Source organism: Gorilla gorilla, chromosome 13 (assembly GCF_029281585.2).
Source record: "Gorilla gorilla gorilla isolate KB3781 chromosome 13, NHGRI_mGorGor1-v2.1_pri, whole genome shotgun sequence".
NCBI classification, from domain to species: Eukaryota; Metazoa; Chordata; class Mammalia; order Primates; family Hominidae; genus Gorilla; species Gorilla gorilla.
In genome coordinates this window covers 32,459,484-32,483,872 of record NC_073237.2, presented here as the reverse complement: position 1 = coordinate 32,483,872, position 24,389 = coordinate 32,459,484, and the positions used below count along the sequence as shown (strand labels likewise).

Genomic DNA, 24,389 nt, shown 5'->3' with positions numbered 1-24,389 from the left:
TCAGATTTTGGATTTTCCGATTAGGGATACTCAACCTATTGAAATCACTTTATTTTATATTCAGTTAATGTTGATACATAGCTGTTTCAGCAATGCAGTCTGCTTTTAAAAAGTTATCTTAAAATGATCTAATAAAAAATAGGCAAGTGTATTTCTTATGTATAGACTACTACTTTAAAATGACCAAAGAAAAAATAGGTTTCTGTGTTTCTGAAGAATAATTGCTGGATTTATAATAACTGAGCTTAGCTCCTAGCTCTCTCAATTATTAGTTAGATGACCTTAGGCATGTAACTGAACTGTGGTTCAACTTCCTTACATATCAAATAGAGATGATAATATTTCCCACACATAATGCTTATTTGGCAATTAGGTGAAATAATGTAGAAGGATGACTGATGAATTAGAACATGAAAATTATGCTAGAGGTTTCAACATATAATAGAGGTTGATTCAGAATGTCAACTTGGAGCCCATTTTCTATGTCTTTGTAAAACAGCTTTTCTATCTTGATGTGCACAGTTCTGGACAGAGGGTATACCAATTTGCATTTGGAGCCCAGGGTCCTCCTGGAAGGGAAGAAACTGAGACACTAAGATTAAAGTTAGGAAAAATGTATTGAGGCAGGACAGTGTGATGCTAACCAATGCTAAGCAGCAGGTAAGGACAACAGAGTCCCTGAACTAAAATTTCACTTGGTATCAGAAAATACTGTCTTGTAGACTGGCGTAGCACTAAATCTGAGAAGAGGCAGGAGTATCAGAAATAGAGAGGAAAAAGAGAGCCCACCCAACCCAGCTGTCTTGAAACAGGCTTCATTTTGGGAAGGTGGCCGTGTGAGTAACATACAAGCATTATCCTCCAGAGATCAGCCAACTTGGCATGGAATCTTCTGTGCTATGGAGTGGACCATCTTATCTCTGGAAGTTCCTGCAGCAGAGCAGGAACGTGTACTAGCACTTGTGGAGAGGAAAAGCGGGAGCTCAGGTTGAAACATATGGCCTTGAGTATGACCCTGATCCTGGGGAACAATGCTTCCTTGCTTCCTCTTGGTAGGAGGAGCTCTGCCACAGAGATAATTATGCAGGCAACACTTTTCCATTGCAGAGAAAAGTTCCTCTCTGAGACCTCAGAAGATGATTTATAGATGTATAGCCTTTAAGGAAACCCAGGTAGCTTCAATCGCAACAATCAGTTGCAGCAGGAACATTTGTTGAGCACAGCATGCTATGTTCATATTATCTTATTTAATCTTTAAAACAACCTTAGGAAACTGGCACTATCTTCCCATTTTACATATAAGAACACTGAGACTCAGCAAGGTTAAAAAATGTGCCTGGCTAATAAACAGTGGATCCCAGATCAAAAATCAGGTCTGTCTGATTCTAAGCCTCACACTAAACTCATGTTCTACTTCCTTGGAATCACTTCTTGACACAGTTTTTGACTTTCTGACAGGCCAATATTTGCACTGCAGCTATTCTTGTGGAATAGTTCTGCAAGAAAAAACTTTTTGCAACTGGCTATTGCAGAACTCACATCCCTGGAGGCTTCAGCTTCAAATTATATTCCAGGTTTTCAAAATCTATTAGGTTTAAAAACAGCCTGGGCTTTTTCTCCCATCCATGTTTAGGATAGCATACGTTAACTGAATATTCTAACACATTTGCAAATGCAGTCACCCAGGCGGTATATTACAGGAGCAGCATACCCAGACAGCTATGCAAATGAAAAATACCTCTACTTTTAAATGACCAGTAGACCTCTAATGACTTACTGTCAAATAAGCACTGTTGGTTTGTGGGCTTCTCTGAAAGGATCCCAGCACTCTAAATTTGTGAAACTAAACTTGACATCTTCAGTGGTAATATGAGTATAGTATGGTGATTACAATTAGTTTAGATTTATTTAACTGCATAGGCACTCAACTTATGAATTTTTCCTCATGCTAAGGAGCAAAATGTGATGCTTCTTACAATGTCATTTTGATTCAACTTGGTTTAACCCTGTCTTTTCAAGCCTAGCCTCCCCCTTTTCATCAGGCGTACATGCTAATAAGTGCAGGCAAACTGTCTAAATATTTGTAACAAACCCTGGGAGCAACTACATTTTTAGCAAGTATGAATTCCACAACATCCAGTGAAAGGATGCTGTCTCAATGAACTATACTCAAAAAGCTAAGAGACTTTTCATTTTATTTTAAACACAAGACTAGTAATTTTACTTTATTTGAACTTAAATTCCTGGAAGGTGATACTTTTTGAATTCTGTAGTTAAGAAGACTATTAAAAATTTTTGCTGACACTGAAAGAAAGTTATTTGCTATTTAAGATATCTGAGTGTAAGTAATGTGACATCTAAAGCTGAGCATATGCAGAAAGGAAACATCTGCAGAAGCAAGAGTGAGTGTAGTATTCTGTACTTACTCTATTCACCTATATTCAGGAAGGTAACATAACAGAAAGGTAAGAAGGCTGCTCTAGTCACCTTAATGGTATGTAACAGCCTACCTTCTATATATATGAGAACTTTTGCACCATGGATATGTTTGAATGCAATCATTTTTAACACAGCAGTCATTCTGACTCCATAGGATTCATATGAGCAAACCTAACAGTAGCAGCTTGGCAAGTCTGAAAAAAAATGAAGTAGGTCCATTGAGATGAAAACTAACTTGAGTAGAAACCTCTATAAGTAAAATGAAAACAAAAACAATTCTGAGGTGAATAGAACAAGAAGGAAAGGCATTAAAGATTTCAGAAATCTCATGCAATTATCCCAGGGAATTGAGTATTCTTGCTTTATTGGGATATAAATCATTATATTTTATGTTAAGAGAGAAAAGCATCTTAATTAGTGCTATTTATCATCAATGAGAACATTTGTAATTCCATGGTATCTATGAGAGGCTAAGGTCTCCTTGTAAATTATTATCATTATCATTATTAAACATGTGTTGCTATGTAACCTAAAGTAGCAGAAGGTTTTACTGAGAAAATTGGACAGCACTTTCCTATGTGAGTCAACCATAGTCCTTCAACTTAGAACAGAATTTCTCAGGGAAAAGGCACCAGACTTGCCCATTTTGTGTAAATCTCCAGGGTGGATACACTACCCTAGATAAAAGGTGTGGTGGAATCTCTTATTTATACCTCTACCTTCTCTCTATTTTTCTGGGAAGGCAAGGCTTTTAGAGATGAGTAAATTTTCATATGAGTAAAATAGGAATGGGATAAAGATTGGGATCATTTCTTTTGGGAAATGTAATTTTATTATTACCCATTCTGATGGTTGTTCCATCACCAAATAAACAAGAGTGAAGGGGGATAAAGATTGGGATCATTTCTTTTGGGAAATGTAATTTTATTATTACCCATTCTGATGGTTGTTCCATCACCAAATAAACAAGAGTGAAGGAGGGAGACTGGTTGGGAGACTACTCCAGTAGCTTAAGCAACAGATGATGGTGCTTTACACTATGCTTTTAGTAGTGGAGATAGTGAGACGTGGTCTGATTTGGGATAGATTTTGTTCCAAGAACTAAGATTTACTGATAGAATGAATATGCACCATTGAATCTTTAGCACCTAGCACAATATACATGACATAAATAGTCAATGGGTATGAAAGATGGTTCAAAATGAGGAAATCAAGTCAAAGGGTAAAAAAATCCACACAATCATCTTGATCAATAAAACTGACAGTTTGCATATATGAAATGCAAAAGGACTATAAATAATTGAAAAGAGTGAAGCTTCACTAGCAGGTGAGATAAATTTAATTATCACCCATAAACTAGAAAACAACTGTGTTGCTTTTTGGATTTATTATCCAAAATGGCGAATTGTTGGCTAGAATGTAGAGCAGTCTCTTCCTTATCTTTTATAAATCTGTCCTTGACCTTAATTTTTTCACAGTAAACATATAAAATCTCTTTAATATAAATGAAGTTATTTTGTAAAAGGTGGACAAACAATATTAGTATTGAGATTTTGAAAAGTTACAAATATCTGAATATGTTTGATAAGTTTTCGTTTAAGAGTTTATAGGGATGGACAATCTAAATCAATGAAGTATTTAATGGGATTATAAGATGCTAAAACACACATGTAATTTCTCTCTCTCTCTTATTTTCTCTAACGTTACTACTTTCTTTTACCTTTACAGGTGTATTTCCTTAGAGTTCTTGGGAAACCATATGGCTAAAACCTTGATCAATACCCTACATACTCGGAAACGTTGAATCTTTCTAACGGGAAAAAAGAGGTTAGGGGGCAGAATTTATAAACATTTCTTCTTCAGATTTATGATATAGTAAGTATACAATTTTATTTTTCCTGTTAAAGACACAATTAGAGATCTGGAGTGCGCATCTGGCCAAGTCGTCTGGTTTTAGCTCTTTGTTTCAACTTCTCTGTTACCACATTTATCACCCTCCATGATTCCCCAGTGCAGATAGCATGGGACCTGAGAGGAGAGTGAATATCCCCAACTTCTGCAACGCCTTAGGCTGCTGCACCCACACTTTTGTGAGTAATCACATCACAGCCACAAAACTTCCATCTTCATGTTTACACATTGTTTAGTTTTGTTTTCTTGGAAATCTCCAGCCTTCTTTGAGTAGAACTTTCTCTGATAGGGCTCAAGCTTCAGAGTATTCCAGACTCAGTGAGTCTTACAGTAAACTCTCATATCTGTTATGCTCCTTCCCCAGGAAAATAACCTTTAATTTTGAAGCCTCTGTACAAAAGACTTCTCTCATGTCCCTAAGAGAAAATGTTCAAACCCTTTTCAAGTCATTTGAATTGCCTCCTTATGCAACAGTAAAGCAGGAACTTCAACATTGAATGAAGTTACAAATGATACTTAGTGCTTGTGAAATGGTGAGCCCTCCTTAAATAGTTTGTAAGGTGAGTTAGTGAGTGAGTGAGTAAATACACAATGGTATGACCTTCATATACTGTGTATAGGAAGATACAGCCATGTCTGTGAAGCATCCCGCAAAGATATTTCTATATGAAACCGCAGGTTTAGAGCCTTGGCTCAGGAGGTAATATAAACCTGAGGTTAGATCTCGGCTCTGCTACTGGCCAACAAAATGACCTCAGTCAGTTGCCCAACTTTTCTAAGACTCAGTTCAGAGTCTTTTTGTAAAAGTTCAATAGGATACTATGTTAAACTCAGCATAGTACTACACTAATAGCACATATTCAATAAATTATAATAGTTATTACTGGGTTCACTTAAATCTTTTTTAAATTTTACTTTAAGTTCTGGGGTACATGTGCAGAATGTGCAGGTTTGTTACATAGGTATACACATGCCATGGTGGTTTGCTGCACCCATCGACCCGTCACCTACATTAGGTATTTCTCCTAATGCTATCACTCTCCTACCTCCCCACCCCCTGACAGGCCACCGTGTGTGATGTTCCCCCGCCCCATGTCCATGTGTTCTCATTGTTCAACTCCCGCTTATGAGTGAGAACATGTGGTGTTTGGTTTTCTGTTCTTGTGATAGTTTGCTGAGAATGATGGTTTCCAGCTTCATCCGTGTCCCTGCAAAGGACATAAAGTCATCCTTTTTTATGGCTGCATGGTATTCCATGGTGTACATGTGCTACGTTTTCTTTATCCAGTCTATTATTGATGGACATTTGGATTGGTTCCAAGTCTTTGCTATTGTGAGTAGTGCTGCAATAAACATATGTGTGTATGTGTCTTTATAGTAGAATGATTTATAATCCTTTGGGTATATAGCCAGTAATGGGACTGCTGGGTCAAATGGTATTTCTAGTTCTAGATCCTTGAGGAATCATCACACTGTCTTCCACAATGGTTGAACTAATTTACACTCTCACCAACAGTGTAAAAGCATTCCTATTTCTCCACATCCCCTCCAGCATCTGTTGTTTCCTGACTTTTGAATGATCATCATTCTAACTGGCATGAGATGGTATCTCATTGTGGTTTTGATTTGCATTTCTCTAATGACCAGTGATGATGAGCATTTTTTCATATGTCTGTTGGCTGCATAAATGTCTTCTTTTGAGAAGTGTCTGTTCATATCCTTTGCCCAGTTTTTGATGGGGTTGTTTGATTTTTTCTTATAAATTTGTTTAAGTTCTATGTGGATTCTGGATCTTAGCCCTTTGTCAGATGAATAGATTGCAAAAATTTTCTCCCATTCTGTAGGTTGCCTGTTCACTCTGATGATAATTTCTTTTGCTGTGCAGAAGCTTTTTGGTTTAATTAGATCCCATTTGTCAATTTTGGCTTTTGTTGTCATTGCTTTTGGTGTTTTAGACATGAAGTTTTTGCCCATATGTCCTGAATGGTATTGCCCAAGTTTTTTTCTAGGATTTTTATGGTCCTAGGTCTTACATTTAAGTCTTTGATCCACCTTGAGTTGATTTTTGTATAAGGTGTAAGGAAGGGGTCCAGTTTCAGTTTTCTGCATATGGCTAGCCAGTTTTCCCAACAGTGTTTATTAAATAGAGAATCTTTTCCCCATTGCTTGTTTGTGTCAGGTTTGTCAAAGATCAGATGATTGTAGATGTGGGTGTGATTTCTGAGGTTTCTGTTCTGTTCCGTTGGTCTATATATCTGTTTTGGTACCAGTACCATGCTGTTTTGGTTACTGTAGACTTGCATAGTTTGATTTCAAGTCAGGTAGCATAATGCCTCCAGCTTTGTTCTTCTTGCCCAGGATTGTCTTGGTTATGCAGGCTCTTTTTTGGTTGCATATGAAGTTTAAAGTAGTTTTTTTCCAATTCTGTGAAGAAAGTCAGTGGTAGCTTGATGGGGATGGCATTGAATCTATAAATTACTTTGGGCAGTATGGCCATTTTCATGATATTGATTCTTCCTATACATGAGCATGGAATGTTTTTCCATTTGTTTGTGTCGTCTCTTATTTCCTTGAGCAGTGATTTGTAGTTCTCCTTGAAGAGGTCCTTCACATCCCTCATAAGTTGTATTCCTAGGTATTTCATTCTCTTAGTAGCAATTGTGAATGGGAGTTCACTCATGATTTGGCTCTCTGTTTGTCTGTTATTGGTGTATAGGAATGCTTGTGATTTTTGCACATTGATTTTGTGTCCTGAGACTTTGCTGAAGTTGCTTATCAGCTTAAGGAGATATTGGACTGAGACGATGGGGTTTTCTAAATATGCAATCACGTCATCTGCAAACAGAGACAATTTGACTTCCTCTCTTCCTATTTGAATACCCTTTATTTCTTTCTCTTGACTGATTGCCCTGGCTGGAACTTCCAGTACTATGTTTAATAGAAAAGTTTCTAGTGGTGCCTTGATGGCCTATGAGTGATATAATCAATTCAATCAGGAAAAATACAGAATGACCTGAGAAAATTTTTTTTTTCATCATTATAACTGTTATCTTTACCTACAGACTCATGGTCCAGAGTCAATATATTTTCTAAACTGCAATAAGATGACTAATGGGTGGGAGTGGATAAAATAAGTTCATTTGAACTCTATATAATGATACGCAAATTAGTTATTTTAGCAGGGTAGCTGCACTGAAGCTTCATCTAACTGAAAAATATTATGAAACATGATGTGTAATCATCATTTTGGCCTCTGCTATGGAGTAGTCATGATTGTAATTAAAGTTAATCACCAGTTATACTGCAAAACAGGAAATATTGTGATGGAGATAGACTGTGATAGAAATGCTGGGATTTAATCACTGGATGCTGAGGCATTGATATGAGGGGATGGAGAAAGCTGGCTTAGAAAAAAATGAAAGTGAAGGGCTTGCACATGTCAAGTCCCTAGAAGATAAAGTGTACAATGAATTTTTTTATTGCGTAAGTGGAGATGTCAAGCGGAGAAGTATCAGAGTCACAATTAATGAAAAGTGACATTTCAAAATGGAAGAATTTTTTTTAATGTTCATGGAAATATTCATCTTGAGATTCATTGCACACCAGGATGACTACAGTCAATAATAATGTATTATGTATTTGAAAATAACTAAGAGAATACATTTCAAATATCTCATTATTAAAAATGATAGGTAAGCAGGATGATGGATATGTTAAGCAGCTTGATTTAATCAAACTGTATCATATACGTATATCAAAACATCACATTTTGCCCCATAAATCCATACAACTATGATTTGTCAATTTAAACAGGTATCATGGTTGTAGGGGAAAGTGGGCCATGATCTAAATACCTAAAAATAATGAAATTATTAATGAATTCCAATAAAAGCACATGTCAGAAATTATATAGCCATAGAGTGATGCTTATGGCGACTCTAGTACTATGAGAAAATAGTTATGTTTAAATACTAAATGAAGAAAATCATTATTGATTTTGAAGATGTTATAATTATATAAATAAACTACAAATTTTAAATAAATTTTAAATATTTGGTTATTTTCTTTGAATCAGGACTCAAAATAATATATTTCCTTAAATTGTATCATTTGTTTTTAGTAAGCACATATTGATTCATTCATCACAATCTACAATGGAGAATGCAGGAAATGTTCAACATTGTGAAGTTCCATTGAATATTTCTCTCTAGAGCATCAGATAGAGTTCTTTAGGTGTGAAAGAATAATTTCAACTCAAAAAACAATTTATAAAAAAGACTAATTTGGGCCACCTGGGTCATGAAAATTGAGTTAAACACTCAGGTGATGTATCTAAAAGTTGTCTTAAATTATTTACAATAAATGTTAAAATCTTTTTAAAATGTGTATTTCTGTATTCTAAAAATCATAGAGATTCACTCTAGATATATTTGAGATAAAAGCATGATTCATAGAGTGGGTAGTATTTTATTTGTAAATGAAATCAAATATGGGTAATAGAAAGTGAAACAATATTATCATATGAAAGTCTTTAAAAACAACTGTTGAATTTTTATTGGACTTACATGATAACCTTTGACTGTCTTTTCTGTTTCTGAGCATTGTCATAACTCAGTCAAATAACTATGCCTATAACCCATGTGATCAAATGAACAATTTTAACAGCTGATTTGGTTAGTTTTAAGTGAACTCCACTAGGCTCTATGCTGAAAAATTACATTTAAAGCAAAATATGAATTTTATGTGGTGTAAGAAGTAGGAAGTTGTTTCTTTTTAGTTAATTTGAAGGGTAAAGGGAACTTGGTGGGTGTATTTAACTATAAATAGTTAGGCTATCACCTAAATTAGCAATATTTCATGTAGGTAAAGCAAAATATGAAGCACCAAAGGACAAGTCTTTGACAACAATAAAGTACTACTACATAGAGAAGGCAACTCTCTTGACTCATTGTTCAGAAATCAGATATCAAGACTAGGTTAAGGTCATATTATATTAAATAAAACAGGGAGGAATCACAGAAAATTAACAATTTTAGTCTTTGGGGCTGATTTGCCTTTAGTGTATTACCAGGCAGTTCAGGTTAAAATGTGTTTCTTTGGGTCACTCCTTTGGTGTGACTTTCCCTAGATAGTTGGTATCCTTGCTAGCTATTCTGACAGAATTCTGAGAATAGTTTAATGAAAGCTGCTTGCACTTGTATGAACAGCCAAACACTTCTCAATCTGGGCTCTGCCACTTATAGCCTATGGGACCTTAGACAAATCACATAAATTACTTGAGCCTCAGTTTACCACCTGCAAAATAGTTAAAAGGATCTGTCTCTTATGGAGTTGCTGTGTTAATTAAATCAAATTAAATGTCATATGGAAAATACTTAGGATAATATCTGGCTACCAGATAGGTATGTGTATCATTATATATTGTTTTGTAATAAATTACCACATATTTCATGACTTATCGTACCCCTTATTTATTAACTCATTGTTCTTTAGGTGAGAAGTTCAGGGGGACTTACTTGGATTCTCTGCTTAGGGTTTCACAAGACTAAAATCAAAGTGTCAGCCAACTACATTTTCATCTGAAGCTTGGAGTCCTTTTCCAGGCTCATTTCTCTTATAGAAGTCAGTTCCTTGTGGTTGTCCCAGTTATCTTTTTGACTGTTGGCTGAAGATCACTCTAGGCTCCTAGACCTCCTTGCATGAGGTCTGTCTTCACATGCTTTGATTCTCTCTGACTTTCTCTTCTTCCACCAGAGAGAAAAAGATATATATTATGGTATTAAATGGCTTATGTAATTAGATTAAGCTCGCCCTGATAATCTCCTTTTTAATTAACTCAAAGTAAACTGATTTGTAATGTTAATATATTTGCCAAATCCCTTTTGCCATGAAAGGTAGCATAATAACACTTGTGATTTCTCATCATATTCCCTTTTTTGGCACAATGCTTGCTTTTATTAATTTTATTTTATTTTATTTTATTTTTTATTTCCATAGGTTTTCAGGGAACAGTTATTTGGTTACATGAGTAAGTTCTTTTATGGTGATTTGTGAGATTTTGGTGCACCCATCACCTGAGCAGTATACACTGAACCCAATTTGTAGTATTTTATCAGTCACCCCCCTCTCACCCTTTCTGCTGAGTCCCCAAAGTCCATTGTATCATTCTTATACCTTTGCATCCTCATAGCTTAGCTCCCACTTATGAGTGAGAACACACAATGTTTGGTTTTCCATTCCTAAGTTACTTGACTTAGAATCACAGTGCTCAATTTCATCCAGGTGGCTGTGAGTGTTACTAACTTGTTCCTTTTTATGACTGACTAGTATTTTGTCATATATATACACATGACAATTTTGGGGATAATTCGCAAGCCACTGTGGGAGAATTAAACCGGATCCTCATCTCTCACCTTACACAAATGTCAACTTAAGATAGATCAAGGACTTAAATCTAAGACCTGAAATTATAAAAATTCTAGAAGATAACATCAGAAAAACCCTTCTAGACATTGGCTTAGGCAAAGACTTTATGACCAAGAACCCAAAAGCAAATGCAACAAAAACAAAGATAAATAAGTGGGACTTAATTAGACTAAAGAGCTTCTGCACAACAAAAGGAACAGTCAGCAGAGTAAACAGGCAACCTACAGAGTGGGAGAAAATTTTCACAAACTATACATCTGACAAAGGACTAATATCCAAAATCTAGAAGAAACTCAAACAAATTAGCAAGAAAAAAATGACAAACAATCCCATCAAAAAGTGGGCTGAGGACATGAATAGACAGTTCTTAAAAGAAGATATACAAATGACCAACAAAAATATGAAAAAATGCTCAGCATCACTAATAATCGGGAAAATGCAAATCAAAGCCACCTTACTACTGCAAGAATGTCTCTAATCAAAATATCAAAAAATAATAGATGTTGGCATGGATGTGGTGAACAGGCAACACTTCTACACTGCTGGTGGGAATGTAAACTAGTACAACCACTATGAAAAACAGTGTGAAGAGATTCCTTAAAGAAGTAAAAGTAGAACTACCATTGATCCAGCAATCCCACTATTGGGTATCTACCCAGAGGAAAAGAAGCCATTATATGAAAAAAATACTTCTACATGCATGTTTATAGCAGCACAATTCACAGTCGGAAAACTATGAAACCAGCCCAAATGCCCGTCAGTCAACGAGTGGGTAAAGATATTTCTCATCATTTTCACAGTACCAGGTATTAAGTTGGGAAACCTTATAGGAACATTTTAGAACTCTGTCTACCAGACCCTCAATAAATGTTGTTAGTTTATCGTGCTATTTCCGAAAGAAGCTGAGCTTGTTCTGTGCTAATTTTTATGTACATACTACATCTTAATATTATTCATGAAAATATTCACTATCTACACAGTCCATGAAAGATCTGGGAAATCCAGAACTGGCATCTTAAAAGTCCAGGCCTCAAAGCCAACTGATGGATCTGCTAAATCAATAAGGAACACCCACAGAGTGACATCAGAAATTCTGAAAAATACATAAAACAGCTGTGTATAGTCACTTCAATTAAATCCAGTAACAGGTGTTCACTTATGAGTTGAGAGCTAACGATTGCATGAGTCTGGTCTGAGCAAGGAAAACATGAAATACCATGAAAACAAGGAGGAAAAATAACGTAGACACTCCCTATAAACTGCATCCTTATTTCTATGATAGGTAGAATTTGTGCTAAAGTAACAATTGTTTTAAAACTAGTTAAAGTGGCCAGGCATGGTGGCTCACACCTGTAATCCTAGAACTTTGGGAGGCCAAGGTGGGCGGATCACGAGGTCAGGAGTTTGAGACCAGCTTGACCAACATAGTGAAATTTGTCTCTACTAAAAAATAGAAAAAAATTAGCTGGGTGTGGTGGTGGACGCCTGTAATCCCAGCTACTTGGGAGGCTGAAGCAGGAGAATCACTTGAACCTGGGAGGCAGAGGTTGCAGTGAGCTGAGATTGCACCACTGCACTCCAGCCGGGGCAACAGTGCAAGACTCTGTCTCTAAATAAATAAATAAAACTAGTTAAAGTATCGATTTAAGTGTCAGAGAGAACACTGAGTAGAATTAGAGATCAAATCTTGGACTCTGGACCTTACTCTTCCACACATAATTAAGGAGATCAAAAAATTAGAATGTTCTCAGTAAGTATGAGAGGTCAAGAAAGAGAATAAAAAACCCCTTATCCTCCTCAGATCAAAGAGTCCTAACTTAGTAAGGTCAGAACCACTGACAGCCAACTTTCTGATACAGTTTGGCTGTTTGTCCCCTCCAAATCTCATGTTGGGATATGTTCCTAAATGTTGGAGGTGGGGTCTGGTGGGATGGTGTTTGGGTCAGCAGGGAAGATCGCTCATGAATGGCTTGGTGCCCTCCTCCTGGTAATGAGTGAGTTCCCACTCTGTTGGTTCACATGATACCTGGTTGTTGAAGAGTCTGGCACCTCTCTCTCATGCTTCCTTTATCATCATGTGACATGCTGGTTCCCCTTGCCTTCCTCCATGAGTAAAAGCTTCCCAGAGCCCTCATCAGAAGCTGAGCAGATGCTGGCACCATGCTTCTTGTACACCCTGCAGATTTGTGAGCCAAATAAATGTCTTTGTTGTTGTTGTTTGTCATTGTTGTTTTTGAGATAAAGACCCAGGCTGGAGTACAGCAGTGTCATCACAGCTCACTGCAGCCTCAACCACCCAGGCTCAAGTCATTCTCCCACTTCAGCCTGTTGAGTGGATGGGACTACAGGAGCGACCCTCCACATCCAGATATTTTTTTTCTTTTTTTGTAGAAAGAGGGTCTACTAACCCAGTCTATTCTTTAACTTCTGTCCTCAAGCGATCCTCCCACCAAGACCTCCTGAAGTGCTGAGATTACGAGTGTGACCCACTAAGCCTGGCCAAACCTCTTTATAAATTACTGTGCCTCAGGTATTCCTTTATAGCAATGCAAACAGACTAATACTCTTTCCTACTACATGGAAGAACCTGAAAGAAAAATGTCAAGGCATGCATCACATGTGCCTTCCTTGTTTATGCTATTCCTCTTCAAAATAACCCCTTAAAATTTTACAAATTAGAAAACAGAAGTTTGAGAAATTAAATAGTTATGTAAAATATCACAGTTGGTAAGGTGGCAGAGGCAGTTTTCAAGGCATATCCGTTCCACTATAAATACTTAAAAAATATTATGCCACCTCCTACATTGGTAACATAAAAATGAGTGTTTCTCTTGAATGAAATTTTATTTCTCTGCATATTCACTTACTGAACACACATAAACCTATGTATGTAAGTGTATACCCATCTTGCCCAAACTTAATAGTAGAAAAATGTTTAAACAGATTAGTCTATTTACTCAGTATCTAGAATCATGATAGCAGTCCCAGAATTATTACATGATTGGCAGGAAACTTAATCAACCTTAACTCGAAGTAATTGGCTAAACTTTCAACTCTTGACTTGAGACCAATTACTATTCAGCTAATGGCACTCCAAATTGGCTCAAGTTTCACGTTTGTCTTGCAAACCAAAGTACTATGAATAAATTGAATATGAATTGTTAGAGAACTTTATGCCTCATATCTTGGTATCCATTATGGGCTAGAATTGAGAAAAAAAATCCCCAGTTATGAATTATAGTGATATTTGATGAGCTAAAAAACAAAAATTGCCAAAAATATCTCATAATGTTTTAAGAAAGTTTACCAATTTGTGTTATGCCACATTCAAAGCCATCCTGGGCCTCATGCAGCCTGCGGGCAACAGGTTGGACAAGCTTGTTTTAGGGTTTTCTATATATAAAATCATGCCATTAACAAAACAATTTCATTTCTTCCTTTCCTATTAAGATGTCTTTTCCTGGCCTTAGAAAAATATCTTTCAACTATTCATCATTAAGTATGATGCTAGCTGTGGGTTTGCCATATAGGGCCTTTATTGTGGTAAGGTATATTCCTTTTATACCTAATCAGAGAGTGTCTATCATGAAAGGATATTGAGTTTTGTCAAATGCTTTTTTTGTGTTTATTGAGATAATATGGTTTTGTCTTATATTCTGTTAATGTGATGTATCACATTTATTGATTTATGTGTGTTAAAGCACCCTTGCATCCCAGGGATCAATCCCACTTGATTATGGTGAATGATTCTTTAAATATGTTGCTAAATTTGGTTTGCTAGTATTTTTCTGAGGATTGGGCATCAATGTTCATCAGGAATATTGGCCTATAGTTTGTTTGTTTGTTTTTCCTTATAGTGTCCTGATCTGGTTTTGGTATTGGGGTAATACTGGCCTCAAAATATGTATGAAAATATTCCCTCTTTAACTTTTTGGAAGAGTTTGAGAAGAATTGGTATCTACTCTTCTTTAAATGTTTGGTAGAATTCACTTGTGAGTCCATCCAGCCCTGAGCTTTTCCTTGATGGGCAAATTTTTATTACTGATTCAATTTGCTTACTCATATGTGTGTGTGTGTGTGTGTGTGTGTGTGTGTGTATTTATATATATTTATATATTTATAACATATATATAATTTTTTTTCCAAATTACCCTTCCTTTCTTATGTTCTTCTGGGACTCTGATGACATAAAGATTAGACCTTATGGCATTTTACCACAATACCCTAGGGAGAGCTGTTGTTCATTTTTTTCAATGCTTTTGTCTCTTATTCAAATTGGATAGTTTCTGTTGATCTAGGTTCAAGTTCACTGATTCCTCTTTCAGTCATCTCACTCTCATTCTGCTATTGAGTCCATCAGGTGTTGTAAGCTGAGAGAGAGAGAGTCGTGATCATTGCAGGCTGAGAGAGAGAGAGTCATGATCAACTCAGTATACCACTGGAGGCTATATGAGTAAACAGCAAACTGTTCTCATAAAAGCAGGATGTTGGCAAACTGACAAACTACTTCTGCTGCCCAGAAGGAATGGTGAGGGCAGTCACACGCCAAGCGCAGTGTTTCTTGTGGTTAGGCATATCTGAAGCCTATTAGCAATAATGTGAACCTGTGATCAGTTAAGCAGCTGGCCAATCATTACCTCCTCCTCCCTGCTCTTTCTACCCAATAAATACAAAGAGCTGTAGAAGCTCAGGACTGCTGTCTTTGCTCACTACAAGCAGGGAGCCCTCTTCTGCTCCCCCTGGCCCCTTCCTTTAAAATAGTTACTTTTGTTTTAAGTTTTCATTTCTGCTTTCGTCTCCCTTCAGTCAGTCCTGTAGTAACCGTGGCGAACTGCAGCAAGTGGAACCCAAACAGGGACTATAGGGATAGATAGAGACTAGCAGAGACTAACAGAGACTAGTAGAGACTAGCAGAAACTTGCAGGGACAGACAGGGACAGATAGGGTCTTTTGGGACTTGAATGAGGAAGGTCTGCTGGAGCAGAGAAACTGAAACTTACCAGATGAATGACAAACCCCGTCACGAGTCTGCCAGCAGCAATATAAGGAGACGATCAAACCGTGTGGATGCCCTCAAGGTGTGTGCGACCATGGAACAGGAGACTGGAGGGACCCCTGGATCCCAACCATGGGCCTGGTTCCCCCGGTACGAACCATGAGCCAGTTGAATCTGAATGCAAAGACGGAACAAGAACCAACCAGAATCACACTGACATCAACCCCCATGACATAGGGACAGATCTTATTTAATTAATGCAAAAACAAAAAGGGAGAGATGTTGCAGGCTGAGAGATTGAGAGTCGTGATCAACTCAGTATACCACTGGAGGCTATATGAGTAAACAGCAAACTGTTCTCACAGAAGCAGGATGTTGGCAAATTGACAAACTGCGTCTGCTGCCCAGAAGAAATGCTGAGGGCAGTCAACGCCCCAAGTGCAGTGTTGCTTGTGATTAGGCACATCTGAAGCCTGTTAGCAATAAGGTGAACCTGTGATCAATTAAGCAGCTGACCAATTGTTACCTCCTCCTCCCTGCTCTTTCTACCCAATAAATATGAAGGGCTGTAGAAGCTCAGGACTTCTGCCTTTGCTCACTAGAAGCAGGGAGCCCTCTTCTTCCCCTGGCCCTTTCCTTTAAAATAGTTACTTTTGTTTTAAGTTTTCATTTCTGCGTTCGTCCCCCTTCATTCAGTCCCATAGTAACTGTGACAAACTTTGTGGCAATCAAGTATAATTCAGATTTTGGATATTGTGTTTTGAAGTTCTAAATTTCCATTATTTTCATTTATACCTTTTATTTCCCTGCTAAGATGTTCTGTCTTTCCATTTGTTTTGAGGATATTAGACCTTAGCTTGTAGATCACATTATCATAGCTGATTTGGAAGTCATTGTTTCATAATTTCAATATTTGAATTATCTTGCGATTGGCGTTCATCTTCAGACCATAGTTCCCACGGTCAGAGAGAAGGATTCTCCTTCCTGAAAGTTTTAGGTATTTGTTATGCTCACCACACACTACTACTCAGCTGCTGTGAAGCTTCAAAACTAAGACACACCTGGAACCTGGGTAGAACAGAAAAACAAAATGAAACAAAAACCTGAGGATACTGTCTCTGTCCCATAAAGGTTCCCATTCCTGCTTCTCTGGTGAAAAAAATAAAAAGAGAGAGAGAGAGAGAGAGACAGATATTCTTTTGGAGGTATTTCTGTCCATGCTTAGTATATAGTTTTAGGATTTGACTGCACTTGAGTTGAGACTGTATTATATAGAATAAAACAAAACAAAACAAAACAAAATGAAAACAGAAAATGTACCACTTGAGTTTTTAGTATTTTCAATTCTAATTTTCTTACCCAATCTACCTGCTACAATTTACTGTTGAGAGTCCTCAGATTGTCTACTGCATTCGATCTAGGCTTCTATTGATATTTCTTGGGAGAGGAGGGATAATGTGCTTATTCAATCTTATTTAAACCCCAAACTCTACTATTTATTTTTTAAAATTAGTTTGGCCCTTATATTTCCATTTTCAAAATTCTTTACTCTTTTCTGATTATTTATTTGTCATAGCATTCATTTTCCCTTTATGTATGTGATTTAGCTTTGTCTCGCTAATGATTTCAATTAGAAGGTTATAGTTTGAGATTTTCAAATATGATATCCCTTGTTCTATTTGCTTTGACTCTTTTTTTGGAAAGCTTTCCTCAAATTTCTGGTTTCTTGATTTTCTACTTCTTATTTACTAAAATTTACTAACTAGGAATTTTGTGTTAGTGGACAAAATTTCATTATAGGGTAATTAGAAAATGAGTTGACAGTTCATTGGGGGAACTCCAAAATATAAATATGTGAAAATATTTTAAATCTTTCATTCTTCTTTTCAAGCGTGGAAGTGGAGTGGTGGTAAAATATGCTCATCTTCTGGGAGCTGGGTGGGACAGTGACTCTCAACACACCAGCATTCAGTGTGAAGACATCCTAGACTGTCACAGTCCCCTGGAATTCTCCCATGCATATATCTCCTCTGTTTTCAGGCCTTTATTCCTGCCTTTTTTTAACGTTGTTTGTCCAGACTTTCTTTAGGTCAGTTTCTCCAGAGAGTAAACATTTGATCCCCTGCCCAGGAGTGGGACATGGATAAAGAAGAGTTAACAACTTGGCCTTTTAAAGTAAGAGAGAGTTCAGGGACTCTGTCTGCTTTACATATTGTTTTCTAGCAATTCTTCTGTTTAATTATTGCCAACTTGAGTACCTTGTGTCTCCAAGTCCTAGGCACAATATCCATAAATGAATTTGACCACTTGTCAATAGTATTCTTGTCAGGAGGCACTTCAGGTTGGGCTCTCTTTACCTTGATAAGTCAGTTATATCTCCCCATGTACCCTCTTCTCCCAAATAGAAGTTTTTATGCTGCAATCTTATTTTCTATATTTGTCTATATGGATTTCTATGGTTTGAACATGTCCCCCAAAAGTTCATGTGCTGGAAACTTGATCCCCATTGCAGCAGTGCTGAGAGGTGGGACCTTTGGAAGGCAGAGCCCTCATGAACAGATAAATCCATTCACAAATGAATGGATTAATGAATTAATGGGTTACTAAGGGGGAATGGGTTAATTATCACAAGAGTGAGACTGTTATAAAAGGCCAGTTTTGCCATGTCTTGGGAGTCCCCTCACCATGTGATCCCCTGTGTCACATGGGGTCTCTGCAGTGTTCCCACCAGCAAGAGGTCCTCACCAGATGTGGACCCAGCATCCAGACTACCCAGCATCCAGAACCATTGGACTACCCAGCATCCAGAACTATAAGAAATACATTTCTTTTCCTCATAAATTATCCTGTCTGTGATATTCTGTTATAGCAACAGAAAAAAGACTAAGATGTGAACTTAAAGCTTTATTGTCATTCCTGTAATAGCATTTAGTGTATTCCTAGGAGAAAGAGGTGAGAAACAAGATTTTTAATTTTTAAAATAGAAGTTTAATGTATTGTTTTACTTAAATAAATTAGAGATCACTAAGAGCTGATTAAAGCCAAAAAATGCCTTGATCCTTAGTGTTAAAATTTACCTTTCCAAGTTGGATCATGCACTTAAGACAATAATAACAAAACAGTGCTGCCACAGTTTTCTAAGTAGGTCCAAGAAGTAAATGAGTAAAAGACAAGTCCTTATATCTGACACATTATTTTGGGTGACATGGTCCTGCAGGGACCTGTTGTAATTGATAAAAAGAAATAAATTATGTCTAGAGAGAAGATTGCTGAAATTTGCATATCCTTTTTGTTTGAAGGATACGTCAGTACTCAACCTGACCCACTGGACTTTATTTGAATAAGAACCTTGGCAGGGGCCCAGCACAAGTAATTTATAGTCTAAGAGGGGTAATTTACATTACATCCAATATCTTCTACCTTATTCCATAAGAAGAATGACCTGGCCCTGAGAGAATCTCGACCAGGACCAAGGATGGAATAAAAAGGGAGAGGAAATGATATGTAATACTCCAATAGTCATAATATATACGTGGATTAGGTGAGACTGAAATAGGGCAGTATTAATGCATTTAGCTATTTTAGGAAACATATACCACCTCAAGTAATGCAAACAGTATGAGAGACCTTAATGGCAACTTCTGGTTAACTGTTCTCCTATTCTGTTAACATGTAAATAGAGTTGTTATGTGACTTGTGGTGGTTTGAAGAAACATTTTACTTTCAGTCACCAAAATGGTACTGTTTGAAAGCTGTTCTCCCAGATTGATGACAGTGAAGGTCATGGGCTTCAGCAAGGGAATTAGCAAGTACAGCAATGATTGTCTCAGGTTTTCAGAACATTTACCACTGAGATAAAACCTTGGTTTTTATTTTCAAGGATATCCTGCAGTAGGCAAAGGTAATGCAATTATTCTCAGAGGAAGTACACAGTGATAGAACAATGGGAACACTTAAAAGGTGCCCTTAACCATTTTCACATAAAGGGAAGGCTGAAAAGCCTCTGTTCATTCATTTATGATGTCATTATAAAATGCCTTGGAAACCAAGATTCATGAATGTAAATTGCTAGGGAAGCAATTGACATAATTAATGGAGGAGAAAATGTTCTTTTAAAAATGTTTTTACAATCAGAGCTTAGATATAGTGGTCTTTGAATTTGTGAATACTGGTATTCAAGTTTGGCTTGGAGATGTTTTTTTCTTTCTTGTGTATCCATTGGGCATAAAGGAGTATTAGACTTTGTACTCACCTTGTTATTTTAAAACAGTGCTATGTGTTTGACATCAGTGGTGCCTGAGCATTTATGAATTTTGATCAACACTTTTCTATGCACATTCTATTCCAGACTTCCCTTAATATTGTTAAAATAAATTTCCAAGCAAAATGACACAATTTAAGACATGTCAAACTTTGAAAAATTGTCGATTTATTTTATTTTGGACGTGCCCAGGCCTTTCTAATTTCATAGTTTATGGTGATTCCAACAAAAATAACCACAGAGAAATACATCAAATTCTGTATGTCAATTCTATAGAGGCTTGATGGGATTTTATAGCAATGACTATAAAAAATAATCAGTTATAATTTTATTTCTATCTTAAATAATATTGAAAGGCACAATCTTAAACAGTAGTTTCCCATTGTGATTCAACATATAATTAAAACTAAATAGGCTTTGTAATATACTTATCAATTTTTTTATTTTAAAACATTATAATTGGAAGATGTAATAATAGTCCCTACCTTATAAGGTTGTTACATTTCAATGAATTAGAGTTCATGCAAAACGCCTAAAATCGTGCCTGAAACATAGTAAACATTCAATAGATTATATTTATTACACAATTAACAATAGAATTTACAGTTTGCCTGACAATTACAATTAGAGTTGAGTACGGTTTTATGCTCCACCATTAATCTTTTTGACAAGTGTTCAACTTTCCTATATTTAGATTGAGCTCTTAATATTCATTTAAAACATCTAGGGTTATGTCTTTCATTTCAGTAAATACTTCCTAAACCTTCACAAATGTAGTGACTAGTCTATACCCCAAATATTCTCTATAACCATGATCTGGTAGCTAGACCACATAAATAAAACATAAAAATTACAGAAATTCGCCAATTAAACATGCCATAAGTATATCTTAATAGCAGATGCTTTTTTCAATAAAATGTATATAGTGAATAATATTTTAAGATGGAGTTTCTCCTTAAAGTTTAAAGAATATTCCTCCCCAGGTAAATGTTACACCAAAGGCAAATTTTGTTAATGTTCGATTCTCACACAGGAAAGTTTATAACAAATATCAACTGGCACAAAAACTGATTTAATGATTTATCTCCTCAAAAATCCACACACAAAAATTGAATGATTTATACTTCTCAGACTTCAGAGTCCAAGGTTCTGTACAAGTAACCTGTTCAGAGTCCAGGGTTCTGTACAAGTAACCATGTAACCTCAGTTATAAAAAAAAAATGTATTTGATGCTGCCAATGGGAAGGAACATAGCTGGCACAATAACAGGGGCTAACAGACATTTGCAAAATTCAGAAACTCTTCTTTCAAGAAGTTATAGATCTAGGAGTCTCTTTAGGAAATAAAGTCCATTAGTATGGGGCAGGAGACAAATAAAACTGAGACACATTGGGCCCATTCTCTAGAACGAGGGTTTTGGCATGTTCAATGGGTTGTCAAGTAAAGTTTGAGTCCCTAGCAGAGAATCAGCTGTAAATCAGGAATGGAAGAAGAGCCCGTATTTACAAAGACTGAGAATGCATAGAAAACACTATGAATACACGTAACAGACTCATGGCAGATACACAGGATTTGTTCTTAGGTCAGTGAGCCTAACTCTGAGTTTTGCTAATTCAGCTGATATTATTTCTTTTTCTTTCTTTGCAACCTCTGCCTCCCAGCTTCAAGCGATTCCCCCTGCCTTGGCCTCCCCAGTAGCTGGGATTACAGATGCCCACCACCATGTCCAGCTAATTTTTTTGTATTTTTAATAGAGATGAGGTTTCATCATGTTAGCCAGGCTGGTCTCGCACAATCCGCCCGCCTTGGCCTCCCAAACTGCTGGGATTATAGGTGTGAGGCACCGCGCCCAGCCTTAGCTGACATTATTTCTACCACTACCTTAAATGAGGTTGGACTCCTAGTACATTACCTGACTCAGGCTCACCCAATTCCCCAGCTAATCCAGGCCACACTGCAAGTGAAGGTCTCTAATTTTCCAGCTACCTGGGGAAGGGATTGGTGGGTAGTAGTCTTTTAGAAGCAAAGCCTGGCAAAGCCTAAAGATTCGGGAAGATGCCTCACCAGAAAATTTCCAGTTTGGTTCCATGACATTGAATCCAGCATAATCCCATCAAAAGCTTTTGTCTTTTTCTACTGATTCTGCAACAAGGAATTTCAATTAATAACTTACTTTAAATGACTTCACATTATCTTGTGCTGTGACACTGGACTTTAGAGAACTTGATCTGATTCGCCAAATGGATCATGCTCTTTATACTAGCCTCACTGACTGCATAAGAATGTGACTAGTAGGCCGGGCACAGTGGCTCGTGCCTGTAAACCCAGCACTTTGGGAGGCCGAGGTGGGTGGATCACCTGAGGTCAGGAGTTCAAGACCAGTCTGACCAACATGGTGAAACCCCGTCTCTACTAAAAATACAGAATTAGCTGGGCATGGTGGCAGGCACCTGTAATCCCAGTGACTCAGGAGGGTGAGGGAGGAGAATCGCTTGAACCCGGGAGGCGGAGGTTGCAGTGAGCCAAGATCACACCATTGCACTCCAGCCTGGGCAACAAGAGTGAAACTCCATCTCAAAAAAAAAAAAAAGAATGTGACTAGTTCATTCATATGGGTTCAGCAATGTTTGAATTGCACTCTAGCTCCTTCAGAACTTTCATAATTGATTTATATTTAGTTAATGACAAGGTAAAAAGATTTGACTGAGTGAGCTTAGGAATGCTCTAGTATGAGTTCACCACATTGGCCAAGCTTTAATTTAGTTCCTCTCTCTTTATAGACTCTAGCCCCATCTTTTTTGGGAAAACAAGTTATGCTGCCAAAAGTCCAACTTTCACAGGTCCTAAAATCTCCTTCCTCAGTGTATTTTTCTCGGGAGTTAATGCTTGTTTCACTGTTTCTCTAATGATCAATAAGTTATGCCATAACCAACTGTAAAGATTCAGAAATTATGCATTGACGCCAGAGTCCTCAAATCACCTGACATTTTTGATGGGTAAATCTGAGTTAACTGATTTTCTACCACATCCTTTTGGCAACCCTTTTTTTTTTTTTTTTTTTTTTTTTTTTTTTTAGGATTGCTTTCTATATTCCCGGTCTGGCTGCCTGGTTTATTCTATACTGAGCAGATGGGTCTCTTATTCCCTTATTCTCTTATTCTATGGGCTTATTCCTGTAGAAGCCAACATTTGGACCAAAGGCAGATTTACCTAGAGGCAAATTGGTCTTAAAAACTTAAGTGGCTTCTCACCTAAAAGACCCCTGACAGAGGTGGGAGTTGTCAGGTGTTCTATATGGAGAAGGAACACTTGGCTATAATCAGGAAACATTTCCATGTAATCATGTCCAAAGAGATCTGAAGGGAAAGATCTGAATCTCCAAGGACCCCGTCATTTGTTGTGATTGCTTTCCCTATCTCAGTAAATATTCAAGTTTGTACCTAATTTTGTATTCTTATTCTTAAAGAAGCCCCCTACCCCTGCAACCCGCCCCCAATAACAGCTTAAGCTTCAGTCCCTACAAAACTGGATCCATCTCTGCCTTTGGCATTGCCTGTTATTTTTGCAGCCTGCAGTGTTCCTGCCTTGTTAACTCACCAGGAGGTGGCAGGAGGATGCCTTTCTTCATGTTACTTAGTTCACACCTGGGGATACATTAGCTGTGCAACAACTTGCTCTGGTTGTCCACACTTGACCTCCAATCAGTTTTGTTTGGGACATGCTGCTGCATCTCCTGCTCCTTAATTGGCTCAGTTGTGACTTACATTATCTTGTTGCTCACTTTCCTTTTTTTTTCAGTTTCTTGTCTCAGCTTCCTGGACTGTTTAGGTTTTATCTCTTCCCTGTAGAACACTCTTTGATGAGAAATGTTACAAGGGAACCCTGGTGACTCTCTTAATCTGTGAAACAATTAATTGGAATTCTGTGGAGCATTCCCTATAGAAACACCTTTCTATGTAAGAAGATAGTTAGTTCTCCTGCCTCAACAATGTTCATATCTTTGGAATACAATCTACTTAAATATGCAGAGGCAGTCCCCCTTCTGTGCTCTAGTTCATTCTGAAAACTGAATCCTCTTACTGAATATTCTATAAAAAGACAAAAGCTGTCAAATTAGGTTAAAAAAACAAAATCGAGCAATGTGCTGTTCACAAGAAACTTGCTTCAGACCAAGTGATAAAGAACGGTTGAAAATCAAGGGAAAAGCCAAGAGATACCAGGCAAATGCAAAATTAAGAAAGGCAAAAATGTCAATATTTCATCAGAAAATCTTAGATATAAGCTCAAAAGTAAAAAGCAGTGTAAAGAGGAACTTTTACAATCATAATAGGCACAATTCATGTCGATATAGCAATT

The 24,389-nt window shown here is 37.1% G+C and overlaps 2 long non-coding RNA genes across 4 annotated transcripts in view; one reads left to right on the top strand and one right to left on the bottom strand.

Annotated features, from left to right (window-relative positions):
• LOC134756859 (uncharacterized) overlaps positions 1–24,389 on the top strand; it is a 211,846-nt gene that overhangs the window by 42,663 nt on the left and 144,794 nt on the right. For all 3 annotated transcript variants that reach the window (XR_010130183.1, XR_010130184.1, XR_010130182.1), the window contains exon 2: positions 4,168–4,314. This is a non-coding gene — a long non-coding RNA (uncharacterized lncRNA). The remainder of the gene's footprint in view (positions 1–4,167; positions 4,315–24,389) is intronic.
• Positions 8,803–16,840, bottom strand: LOC129524770 (uncharacterized). The gene is made up of 4 exons (XR_008668689.2): positions 16,568–16,840; positions 15,777–15,946; positions 12,803–12,952; positions 8,803–10,094 (listed from the first exon to the last, which is right to left on the bottom strand). It is a non-coding gene; the product is annotated as an uncharacterized lncRNA (long non-coding RNA).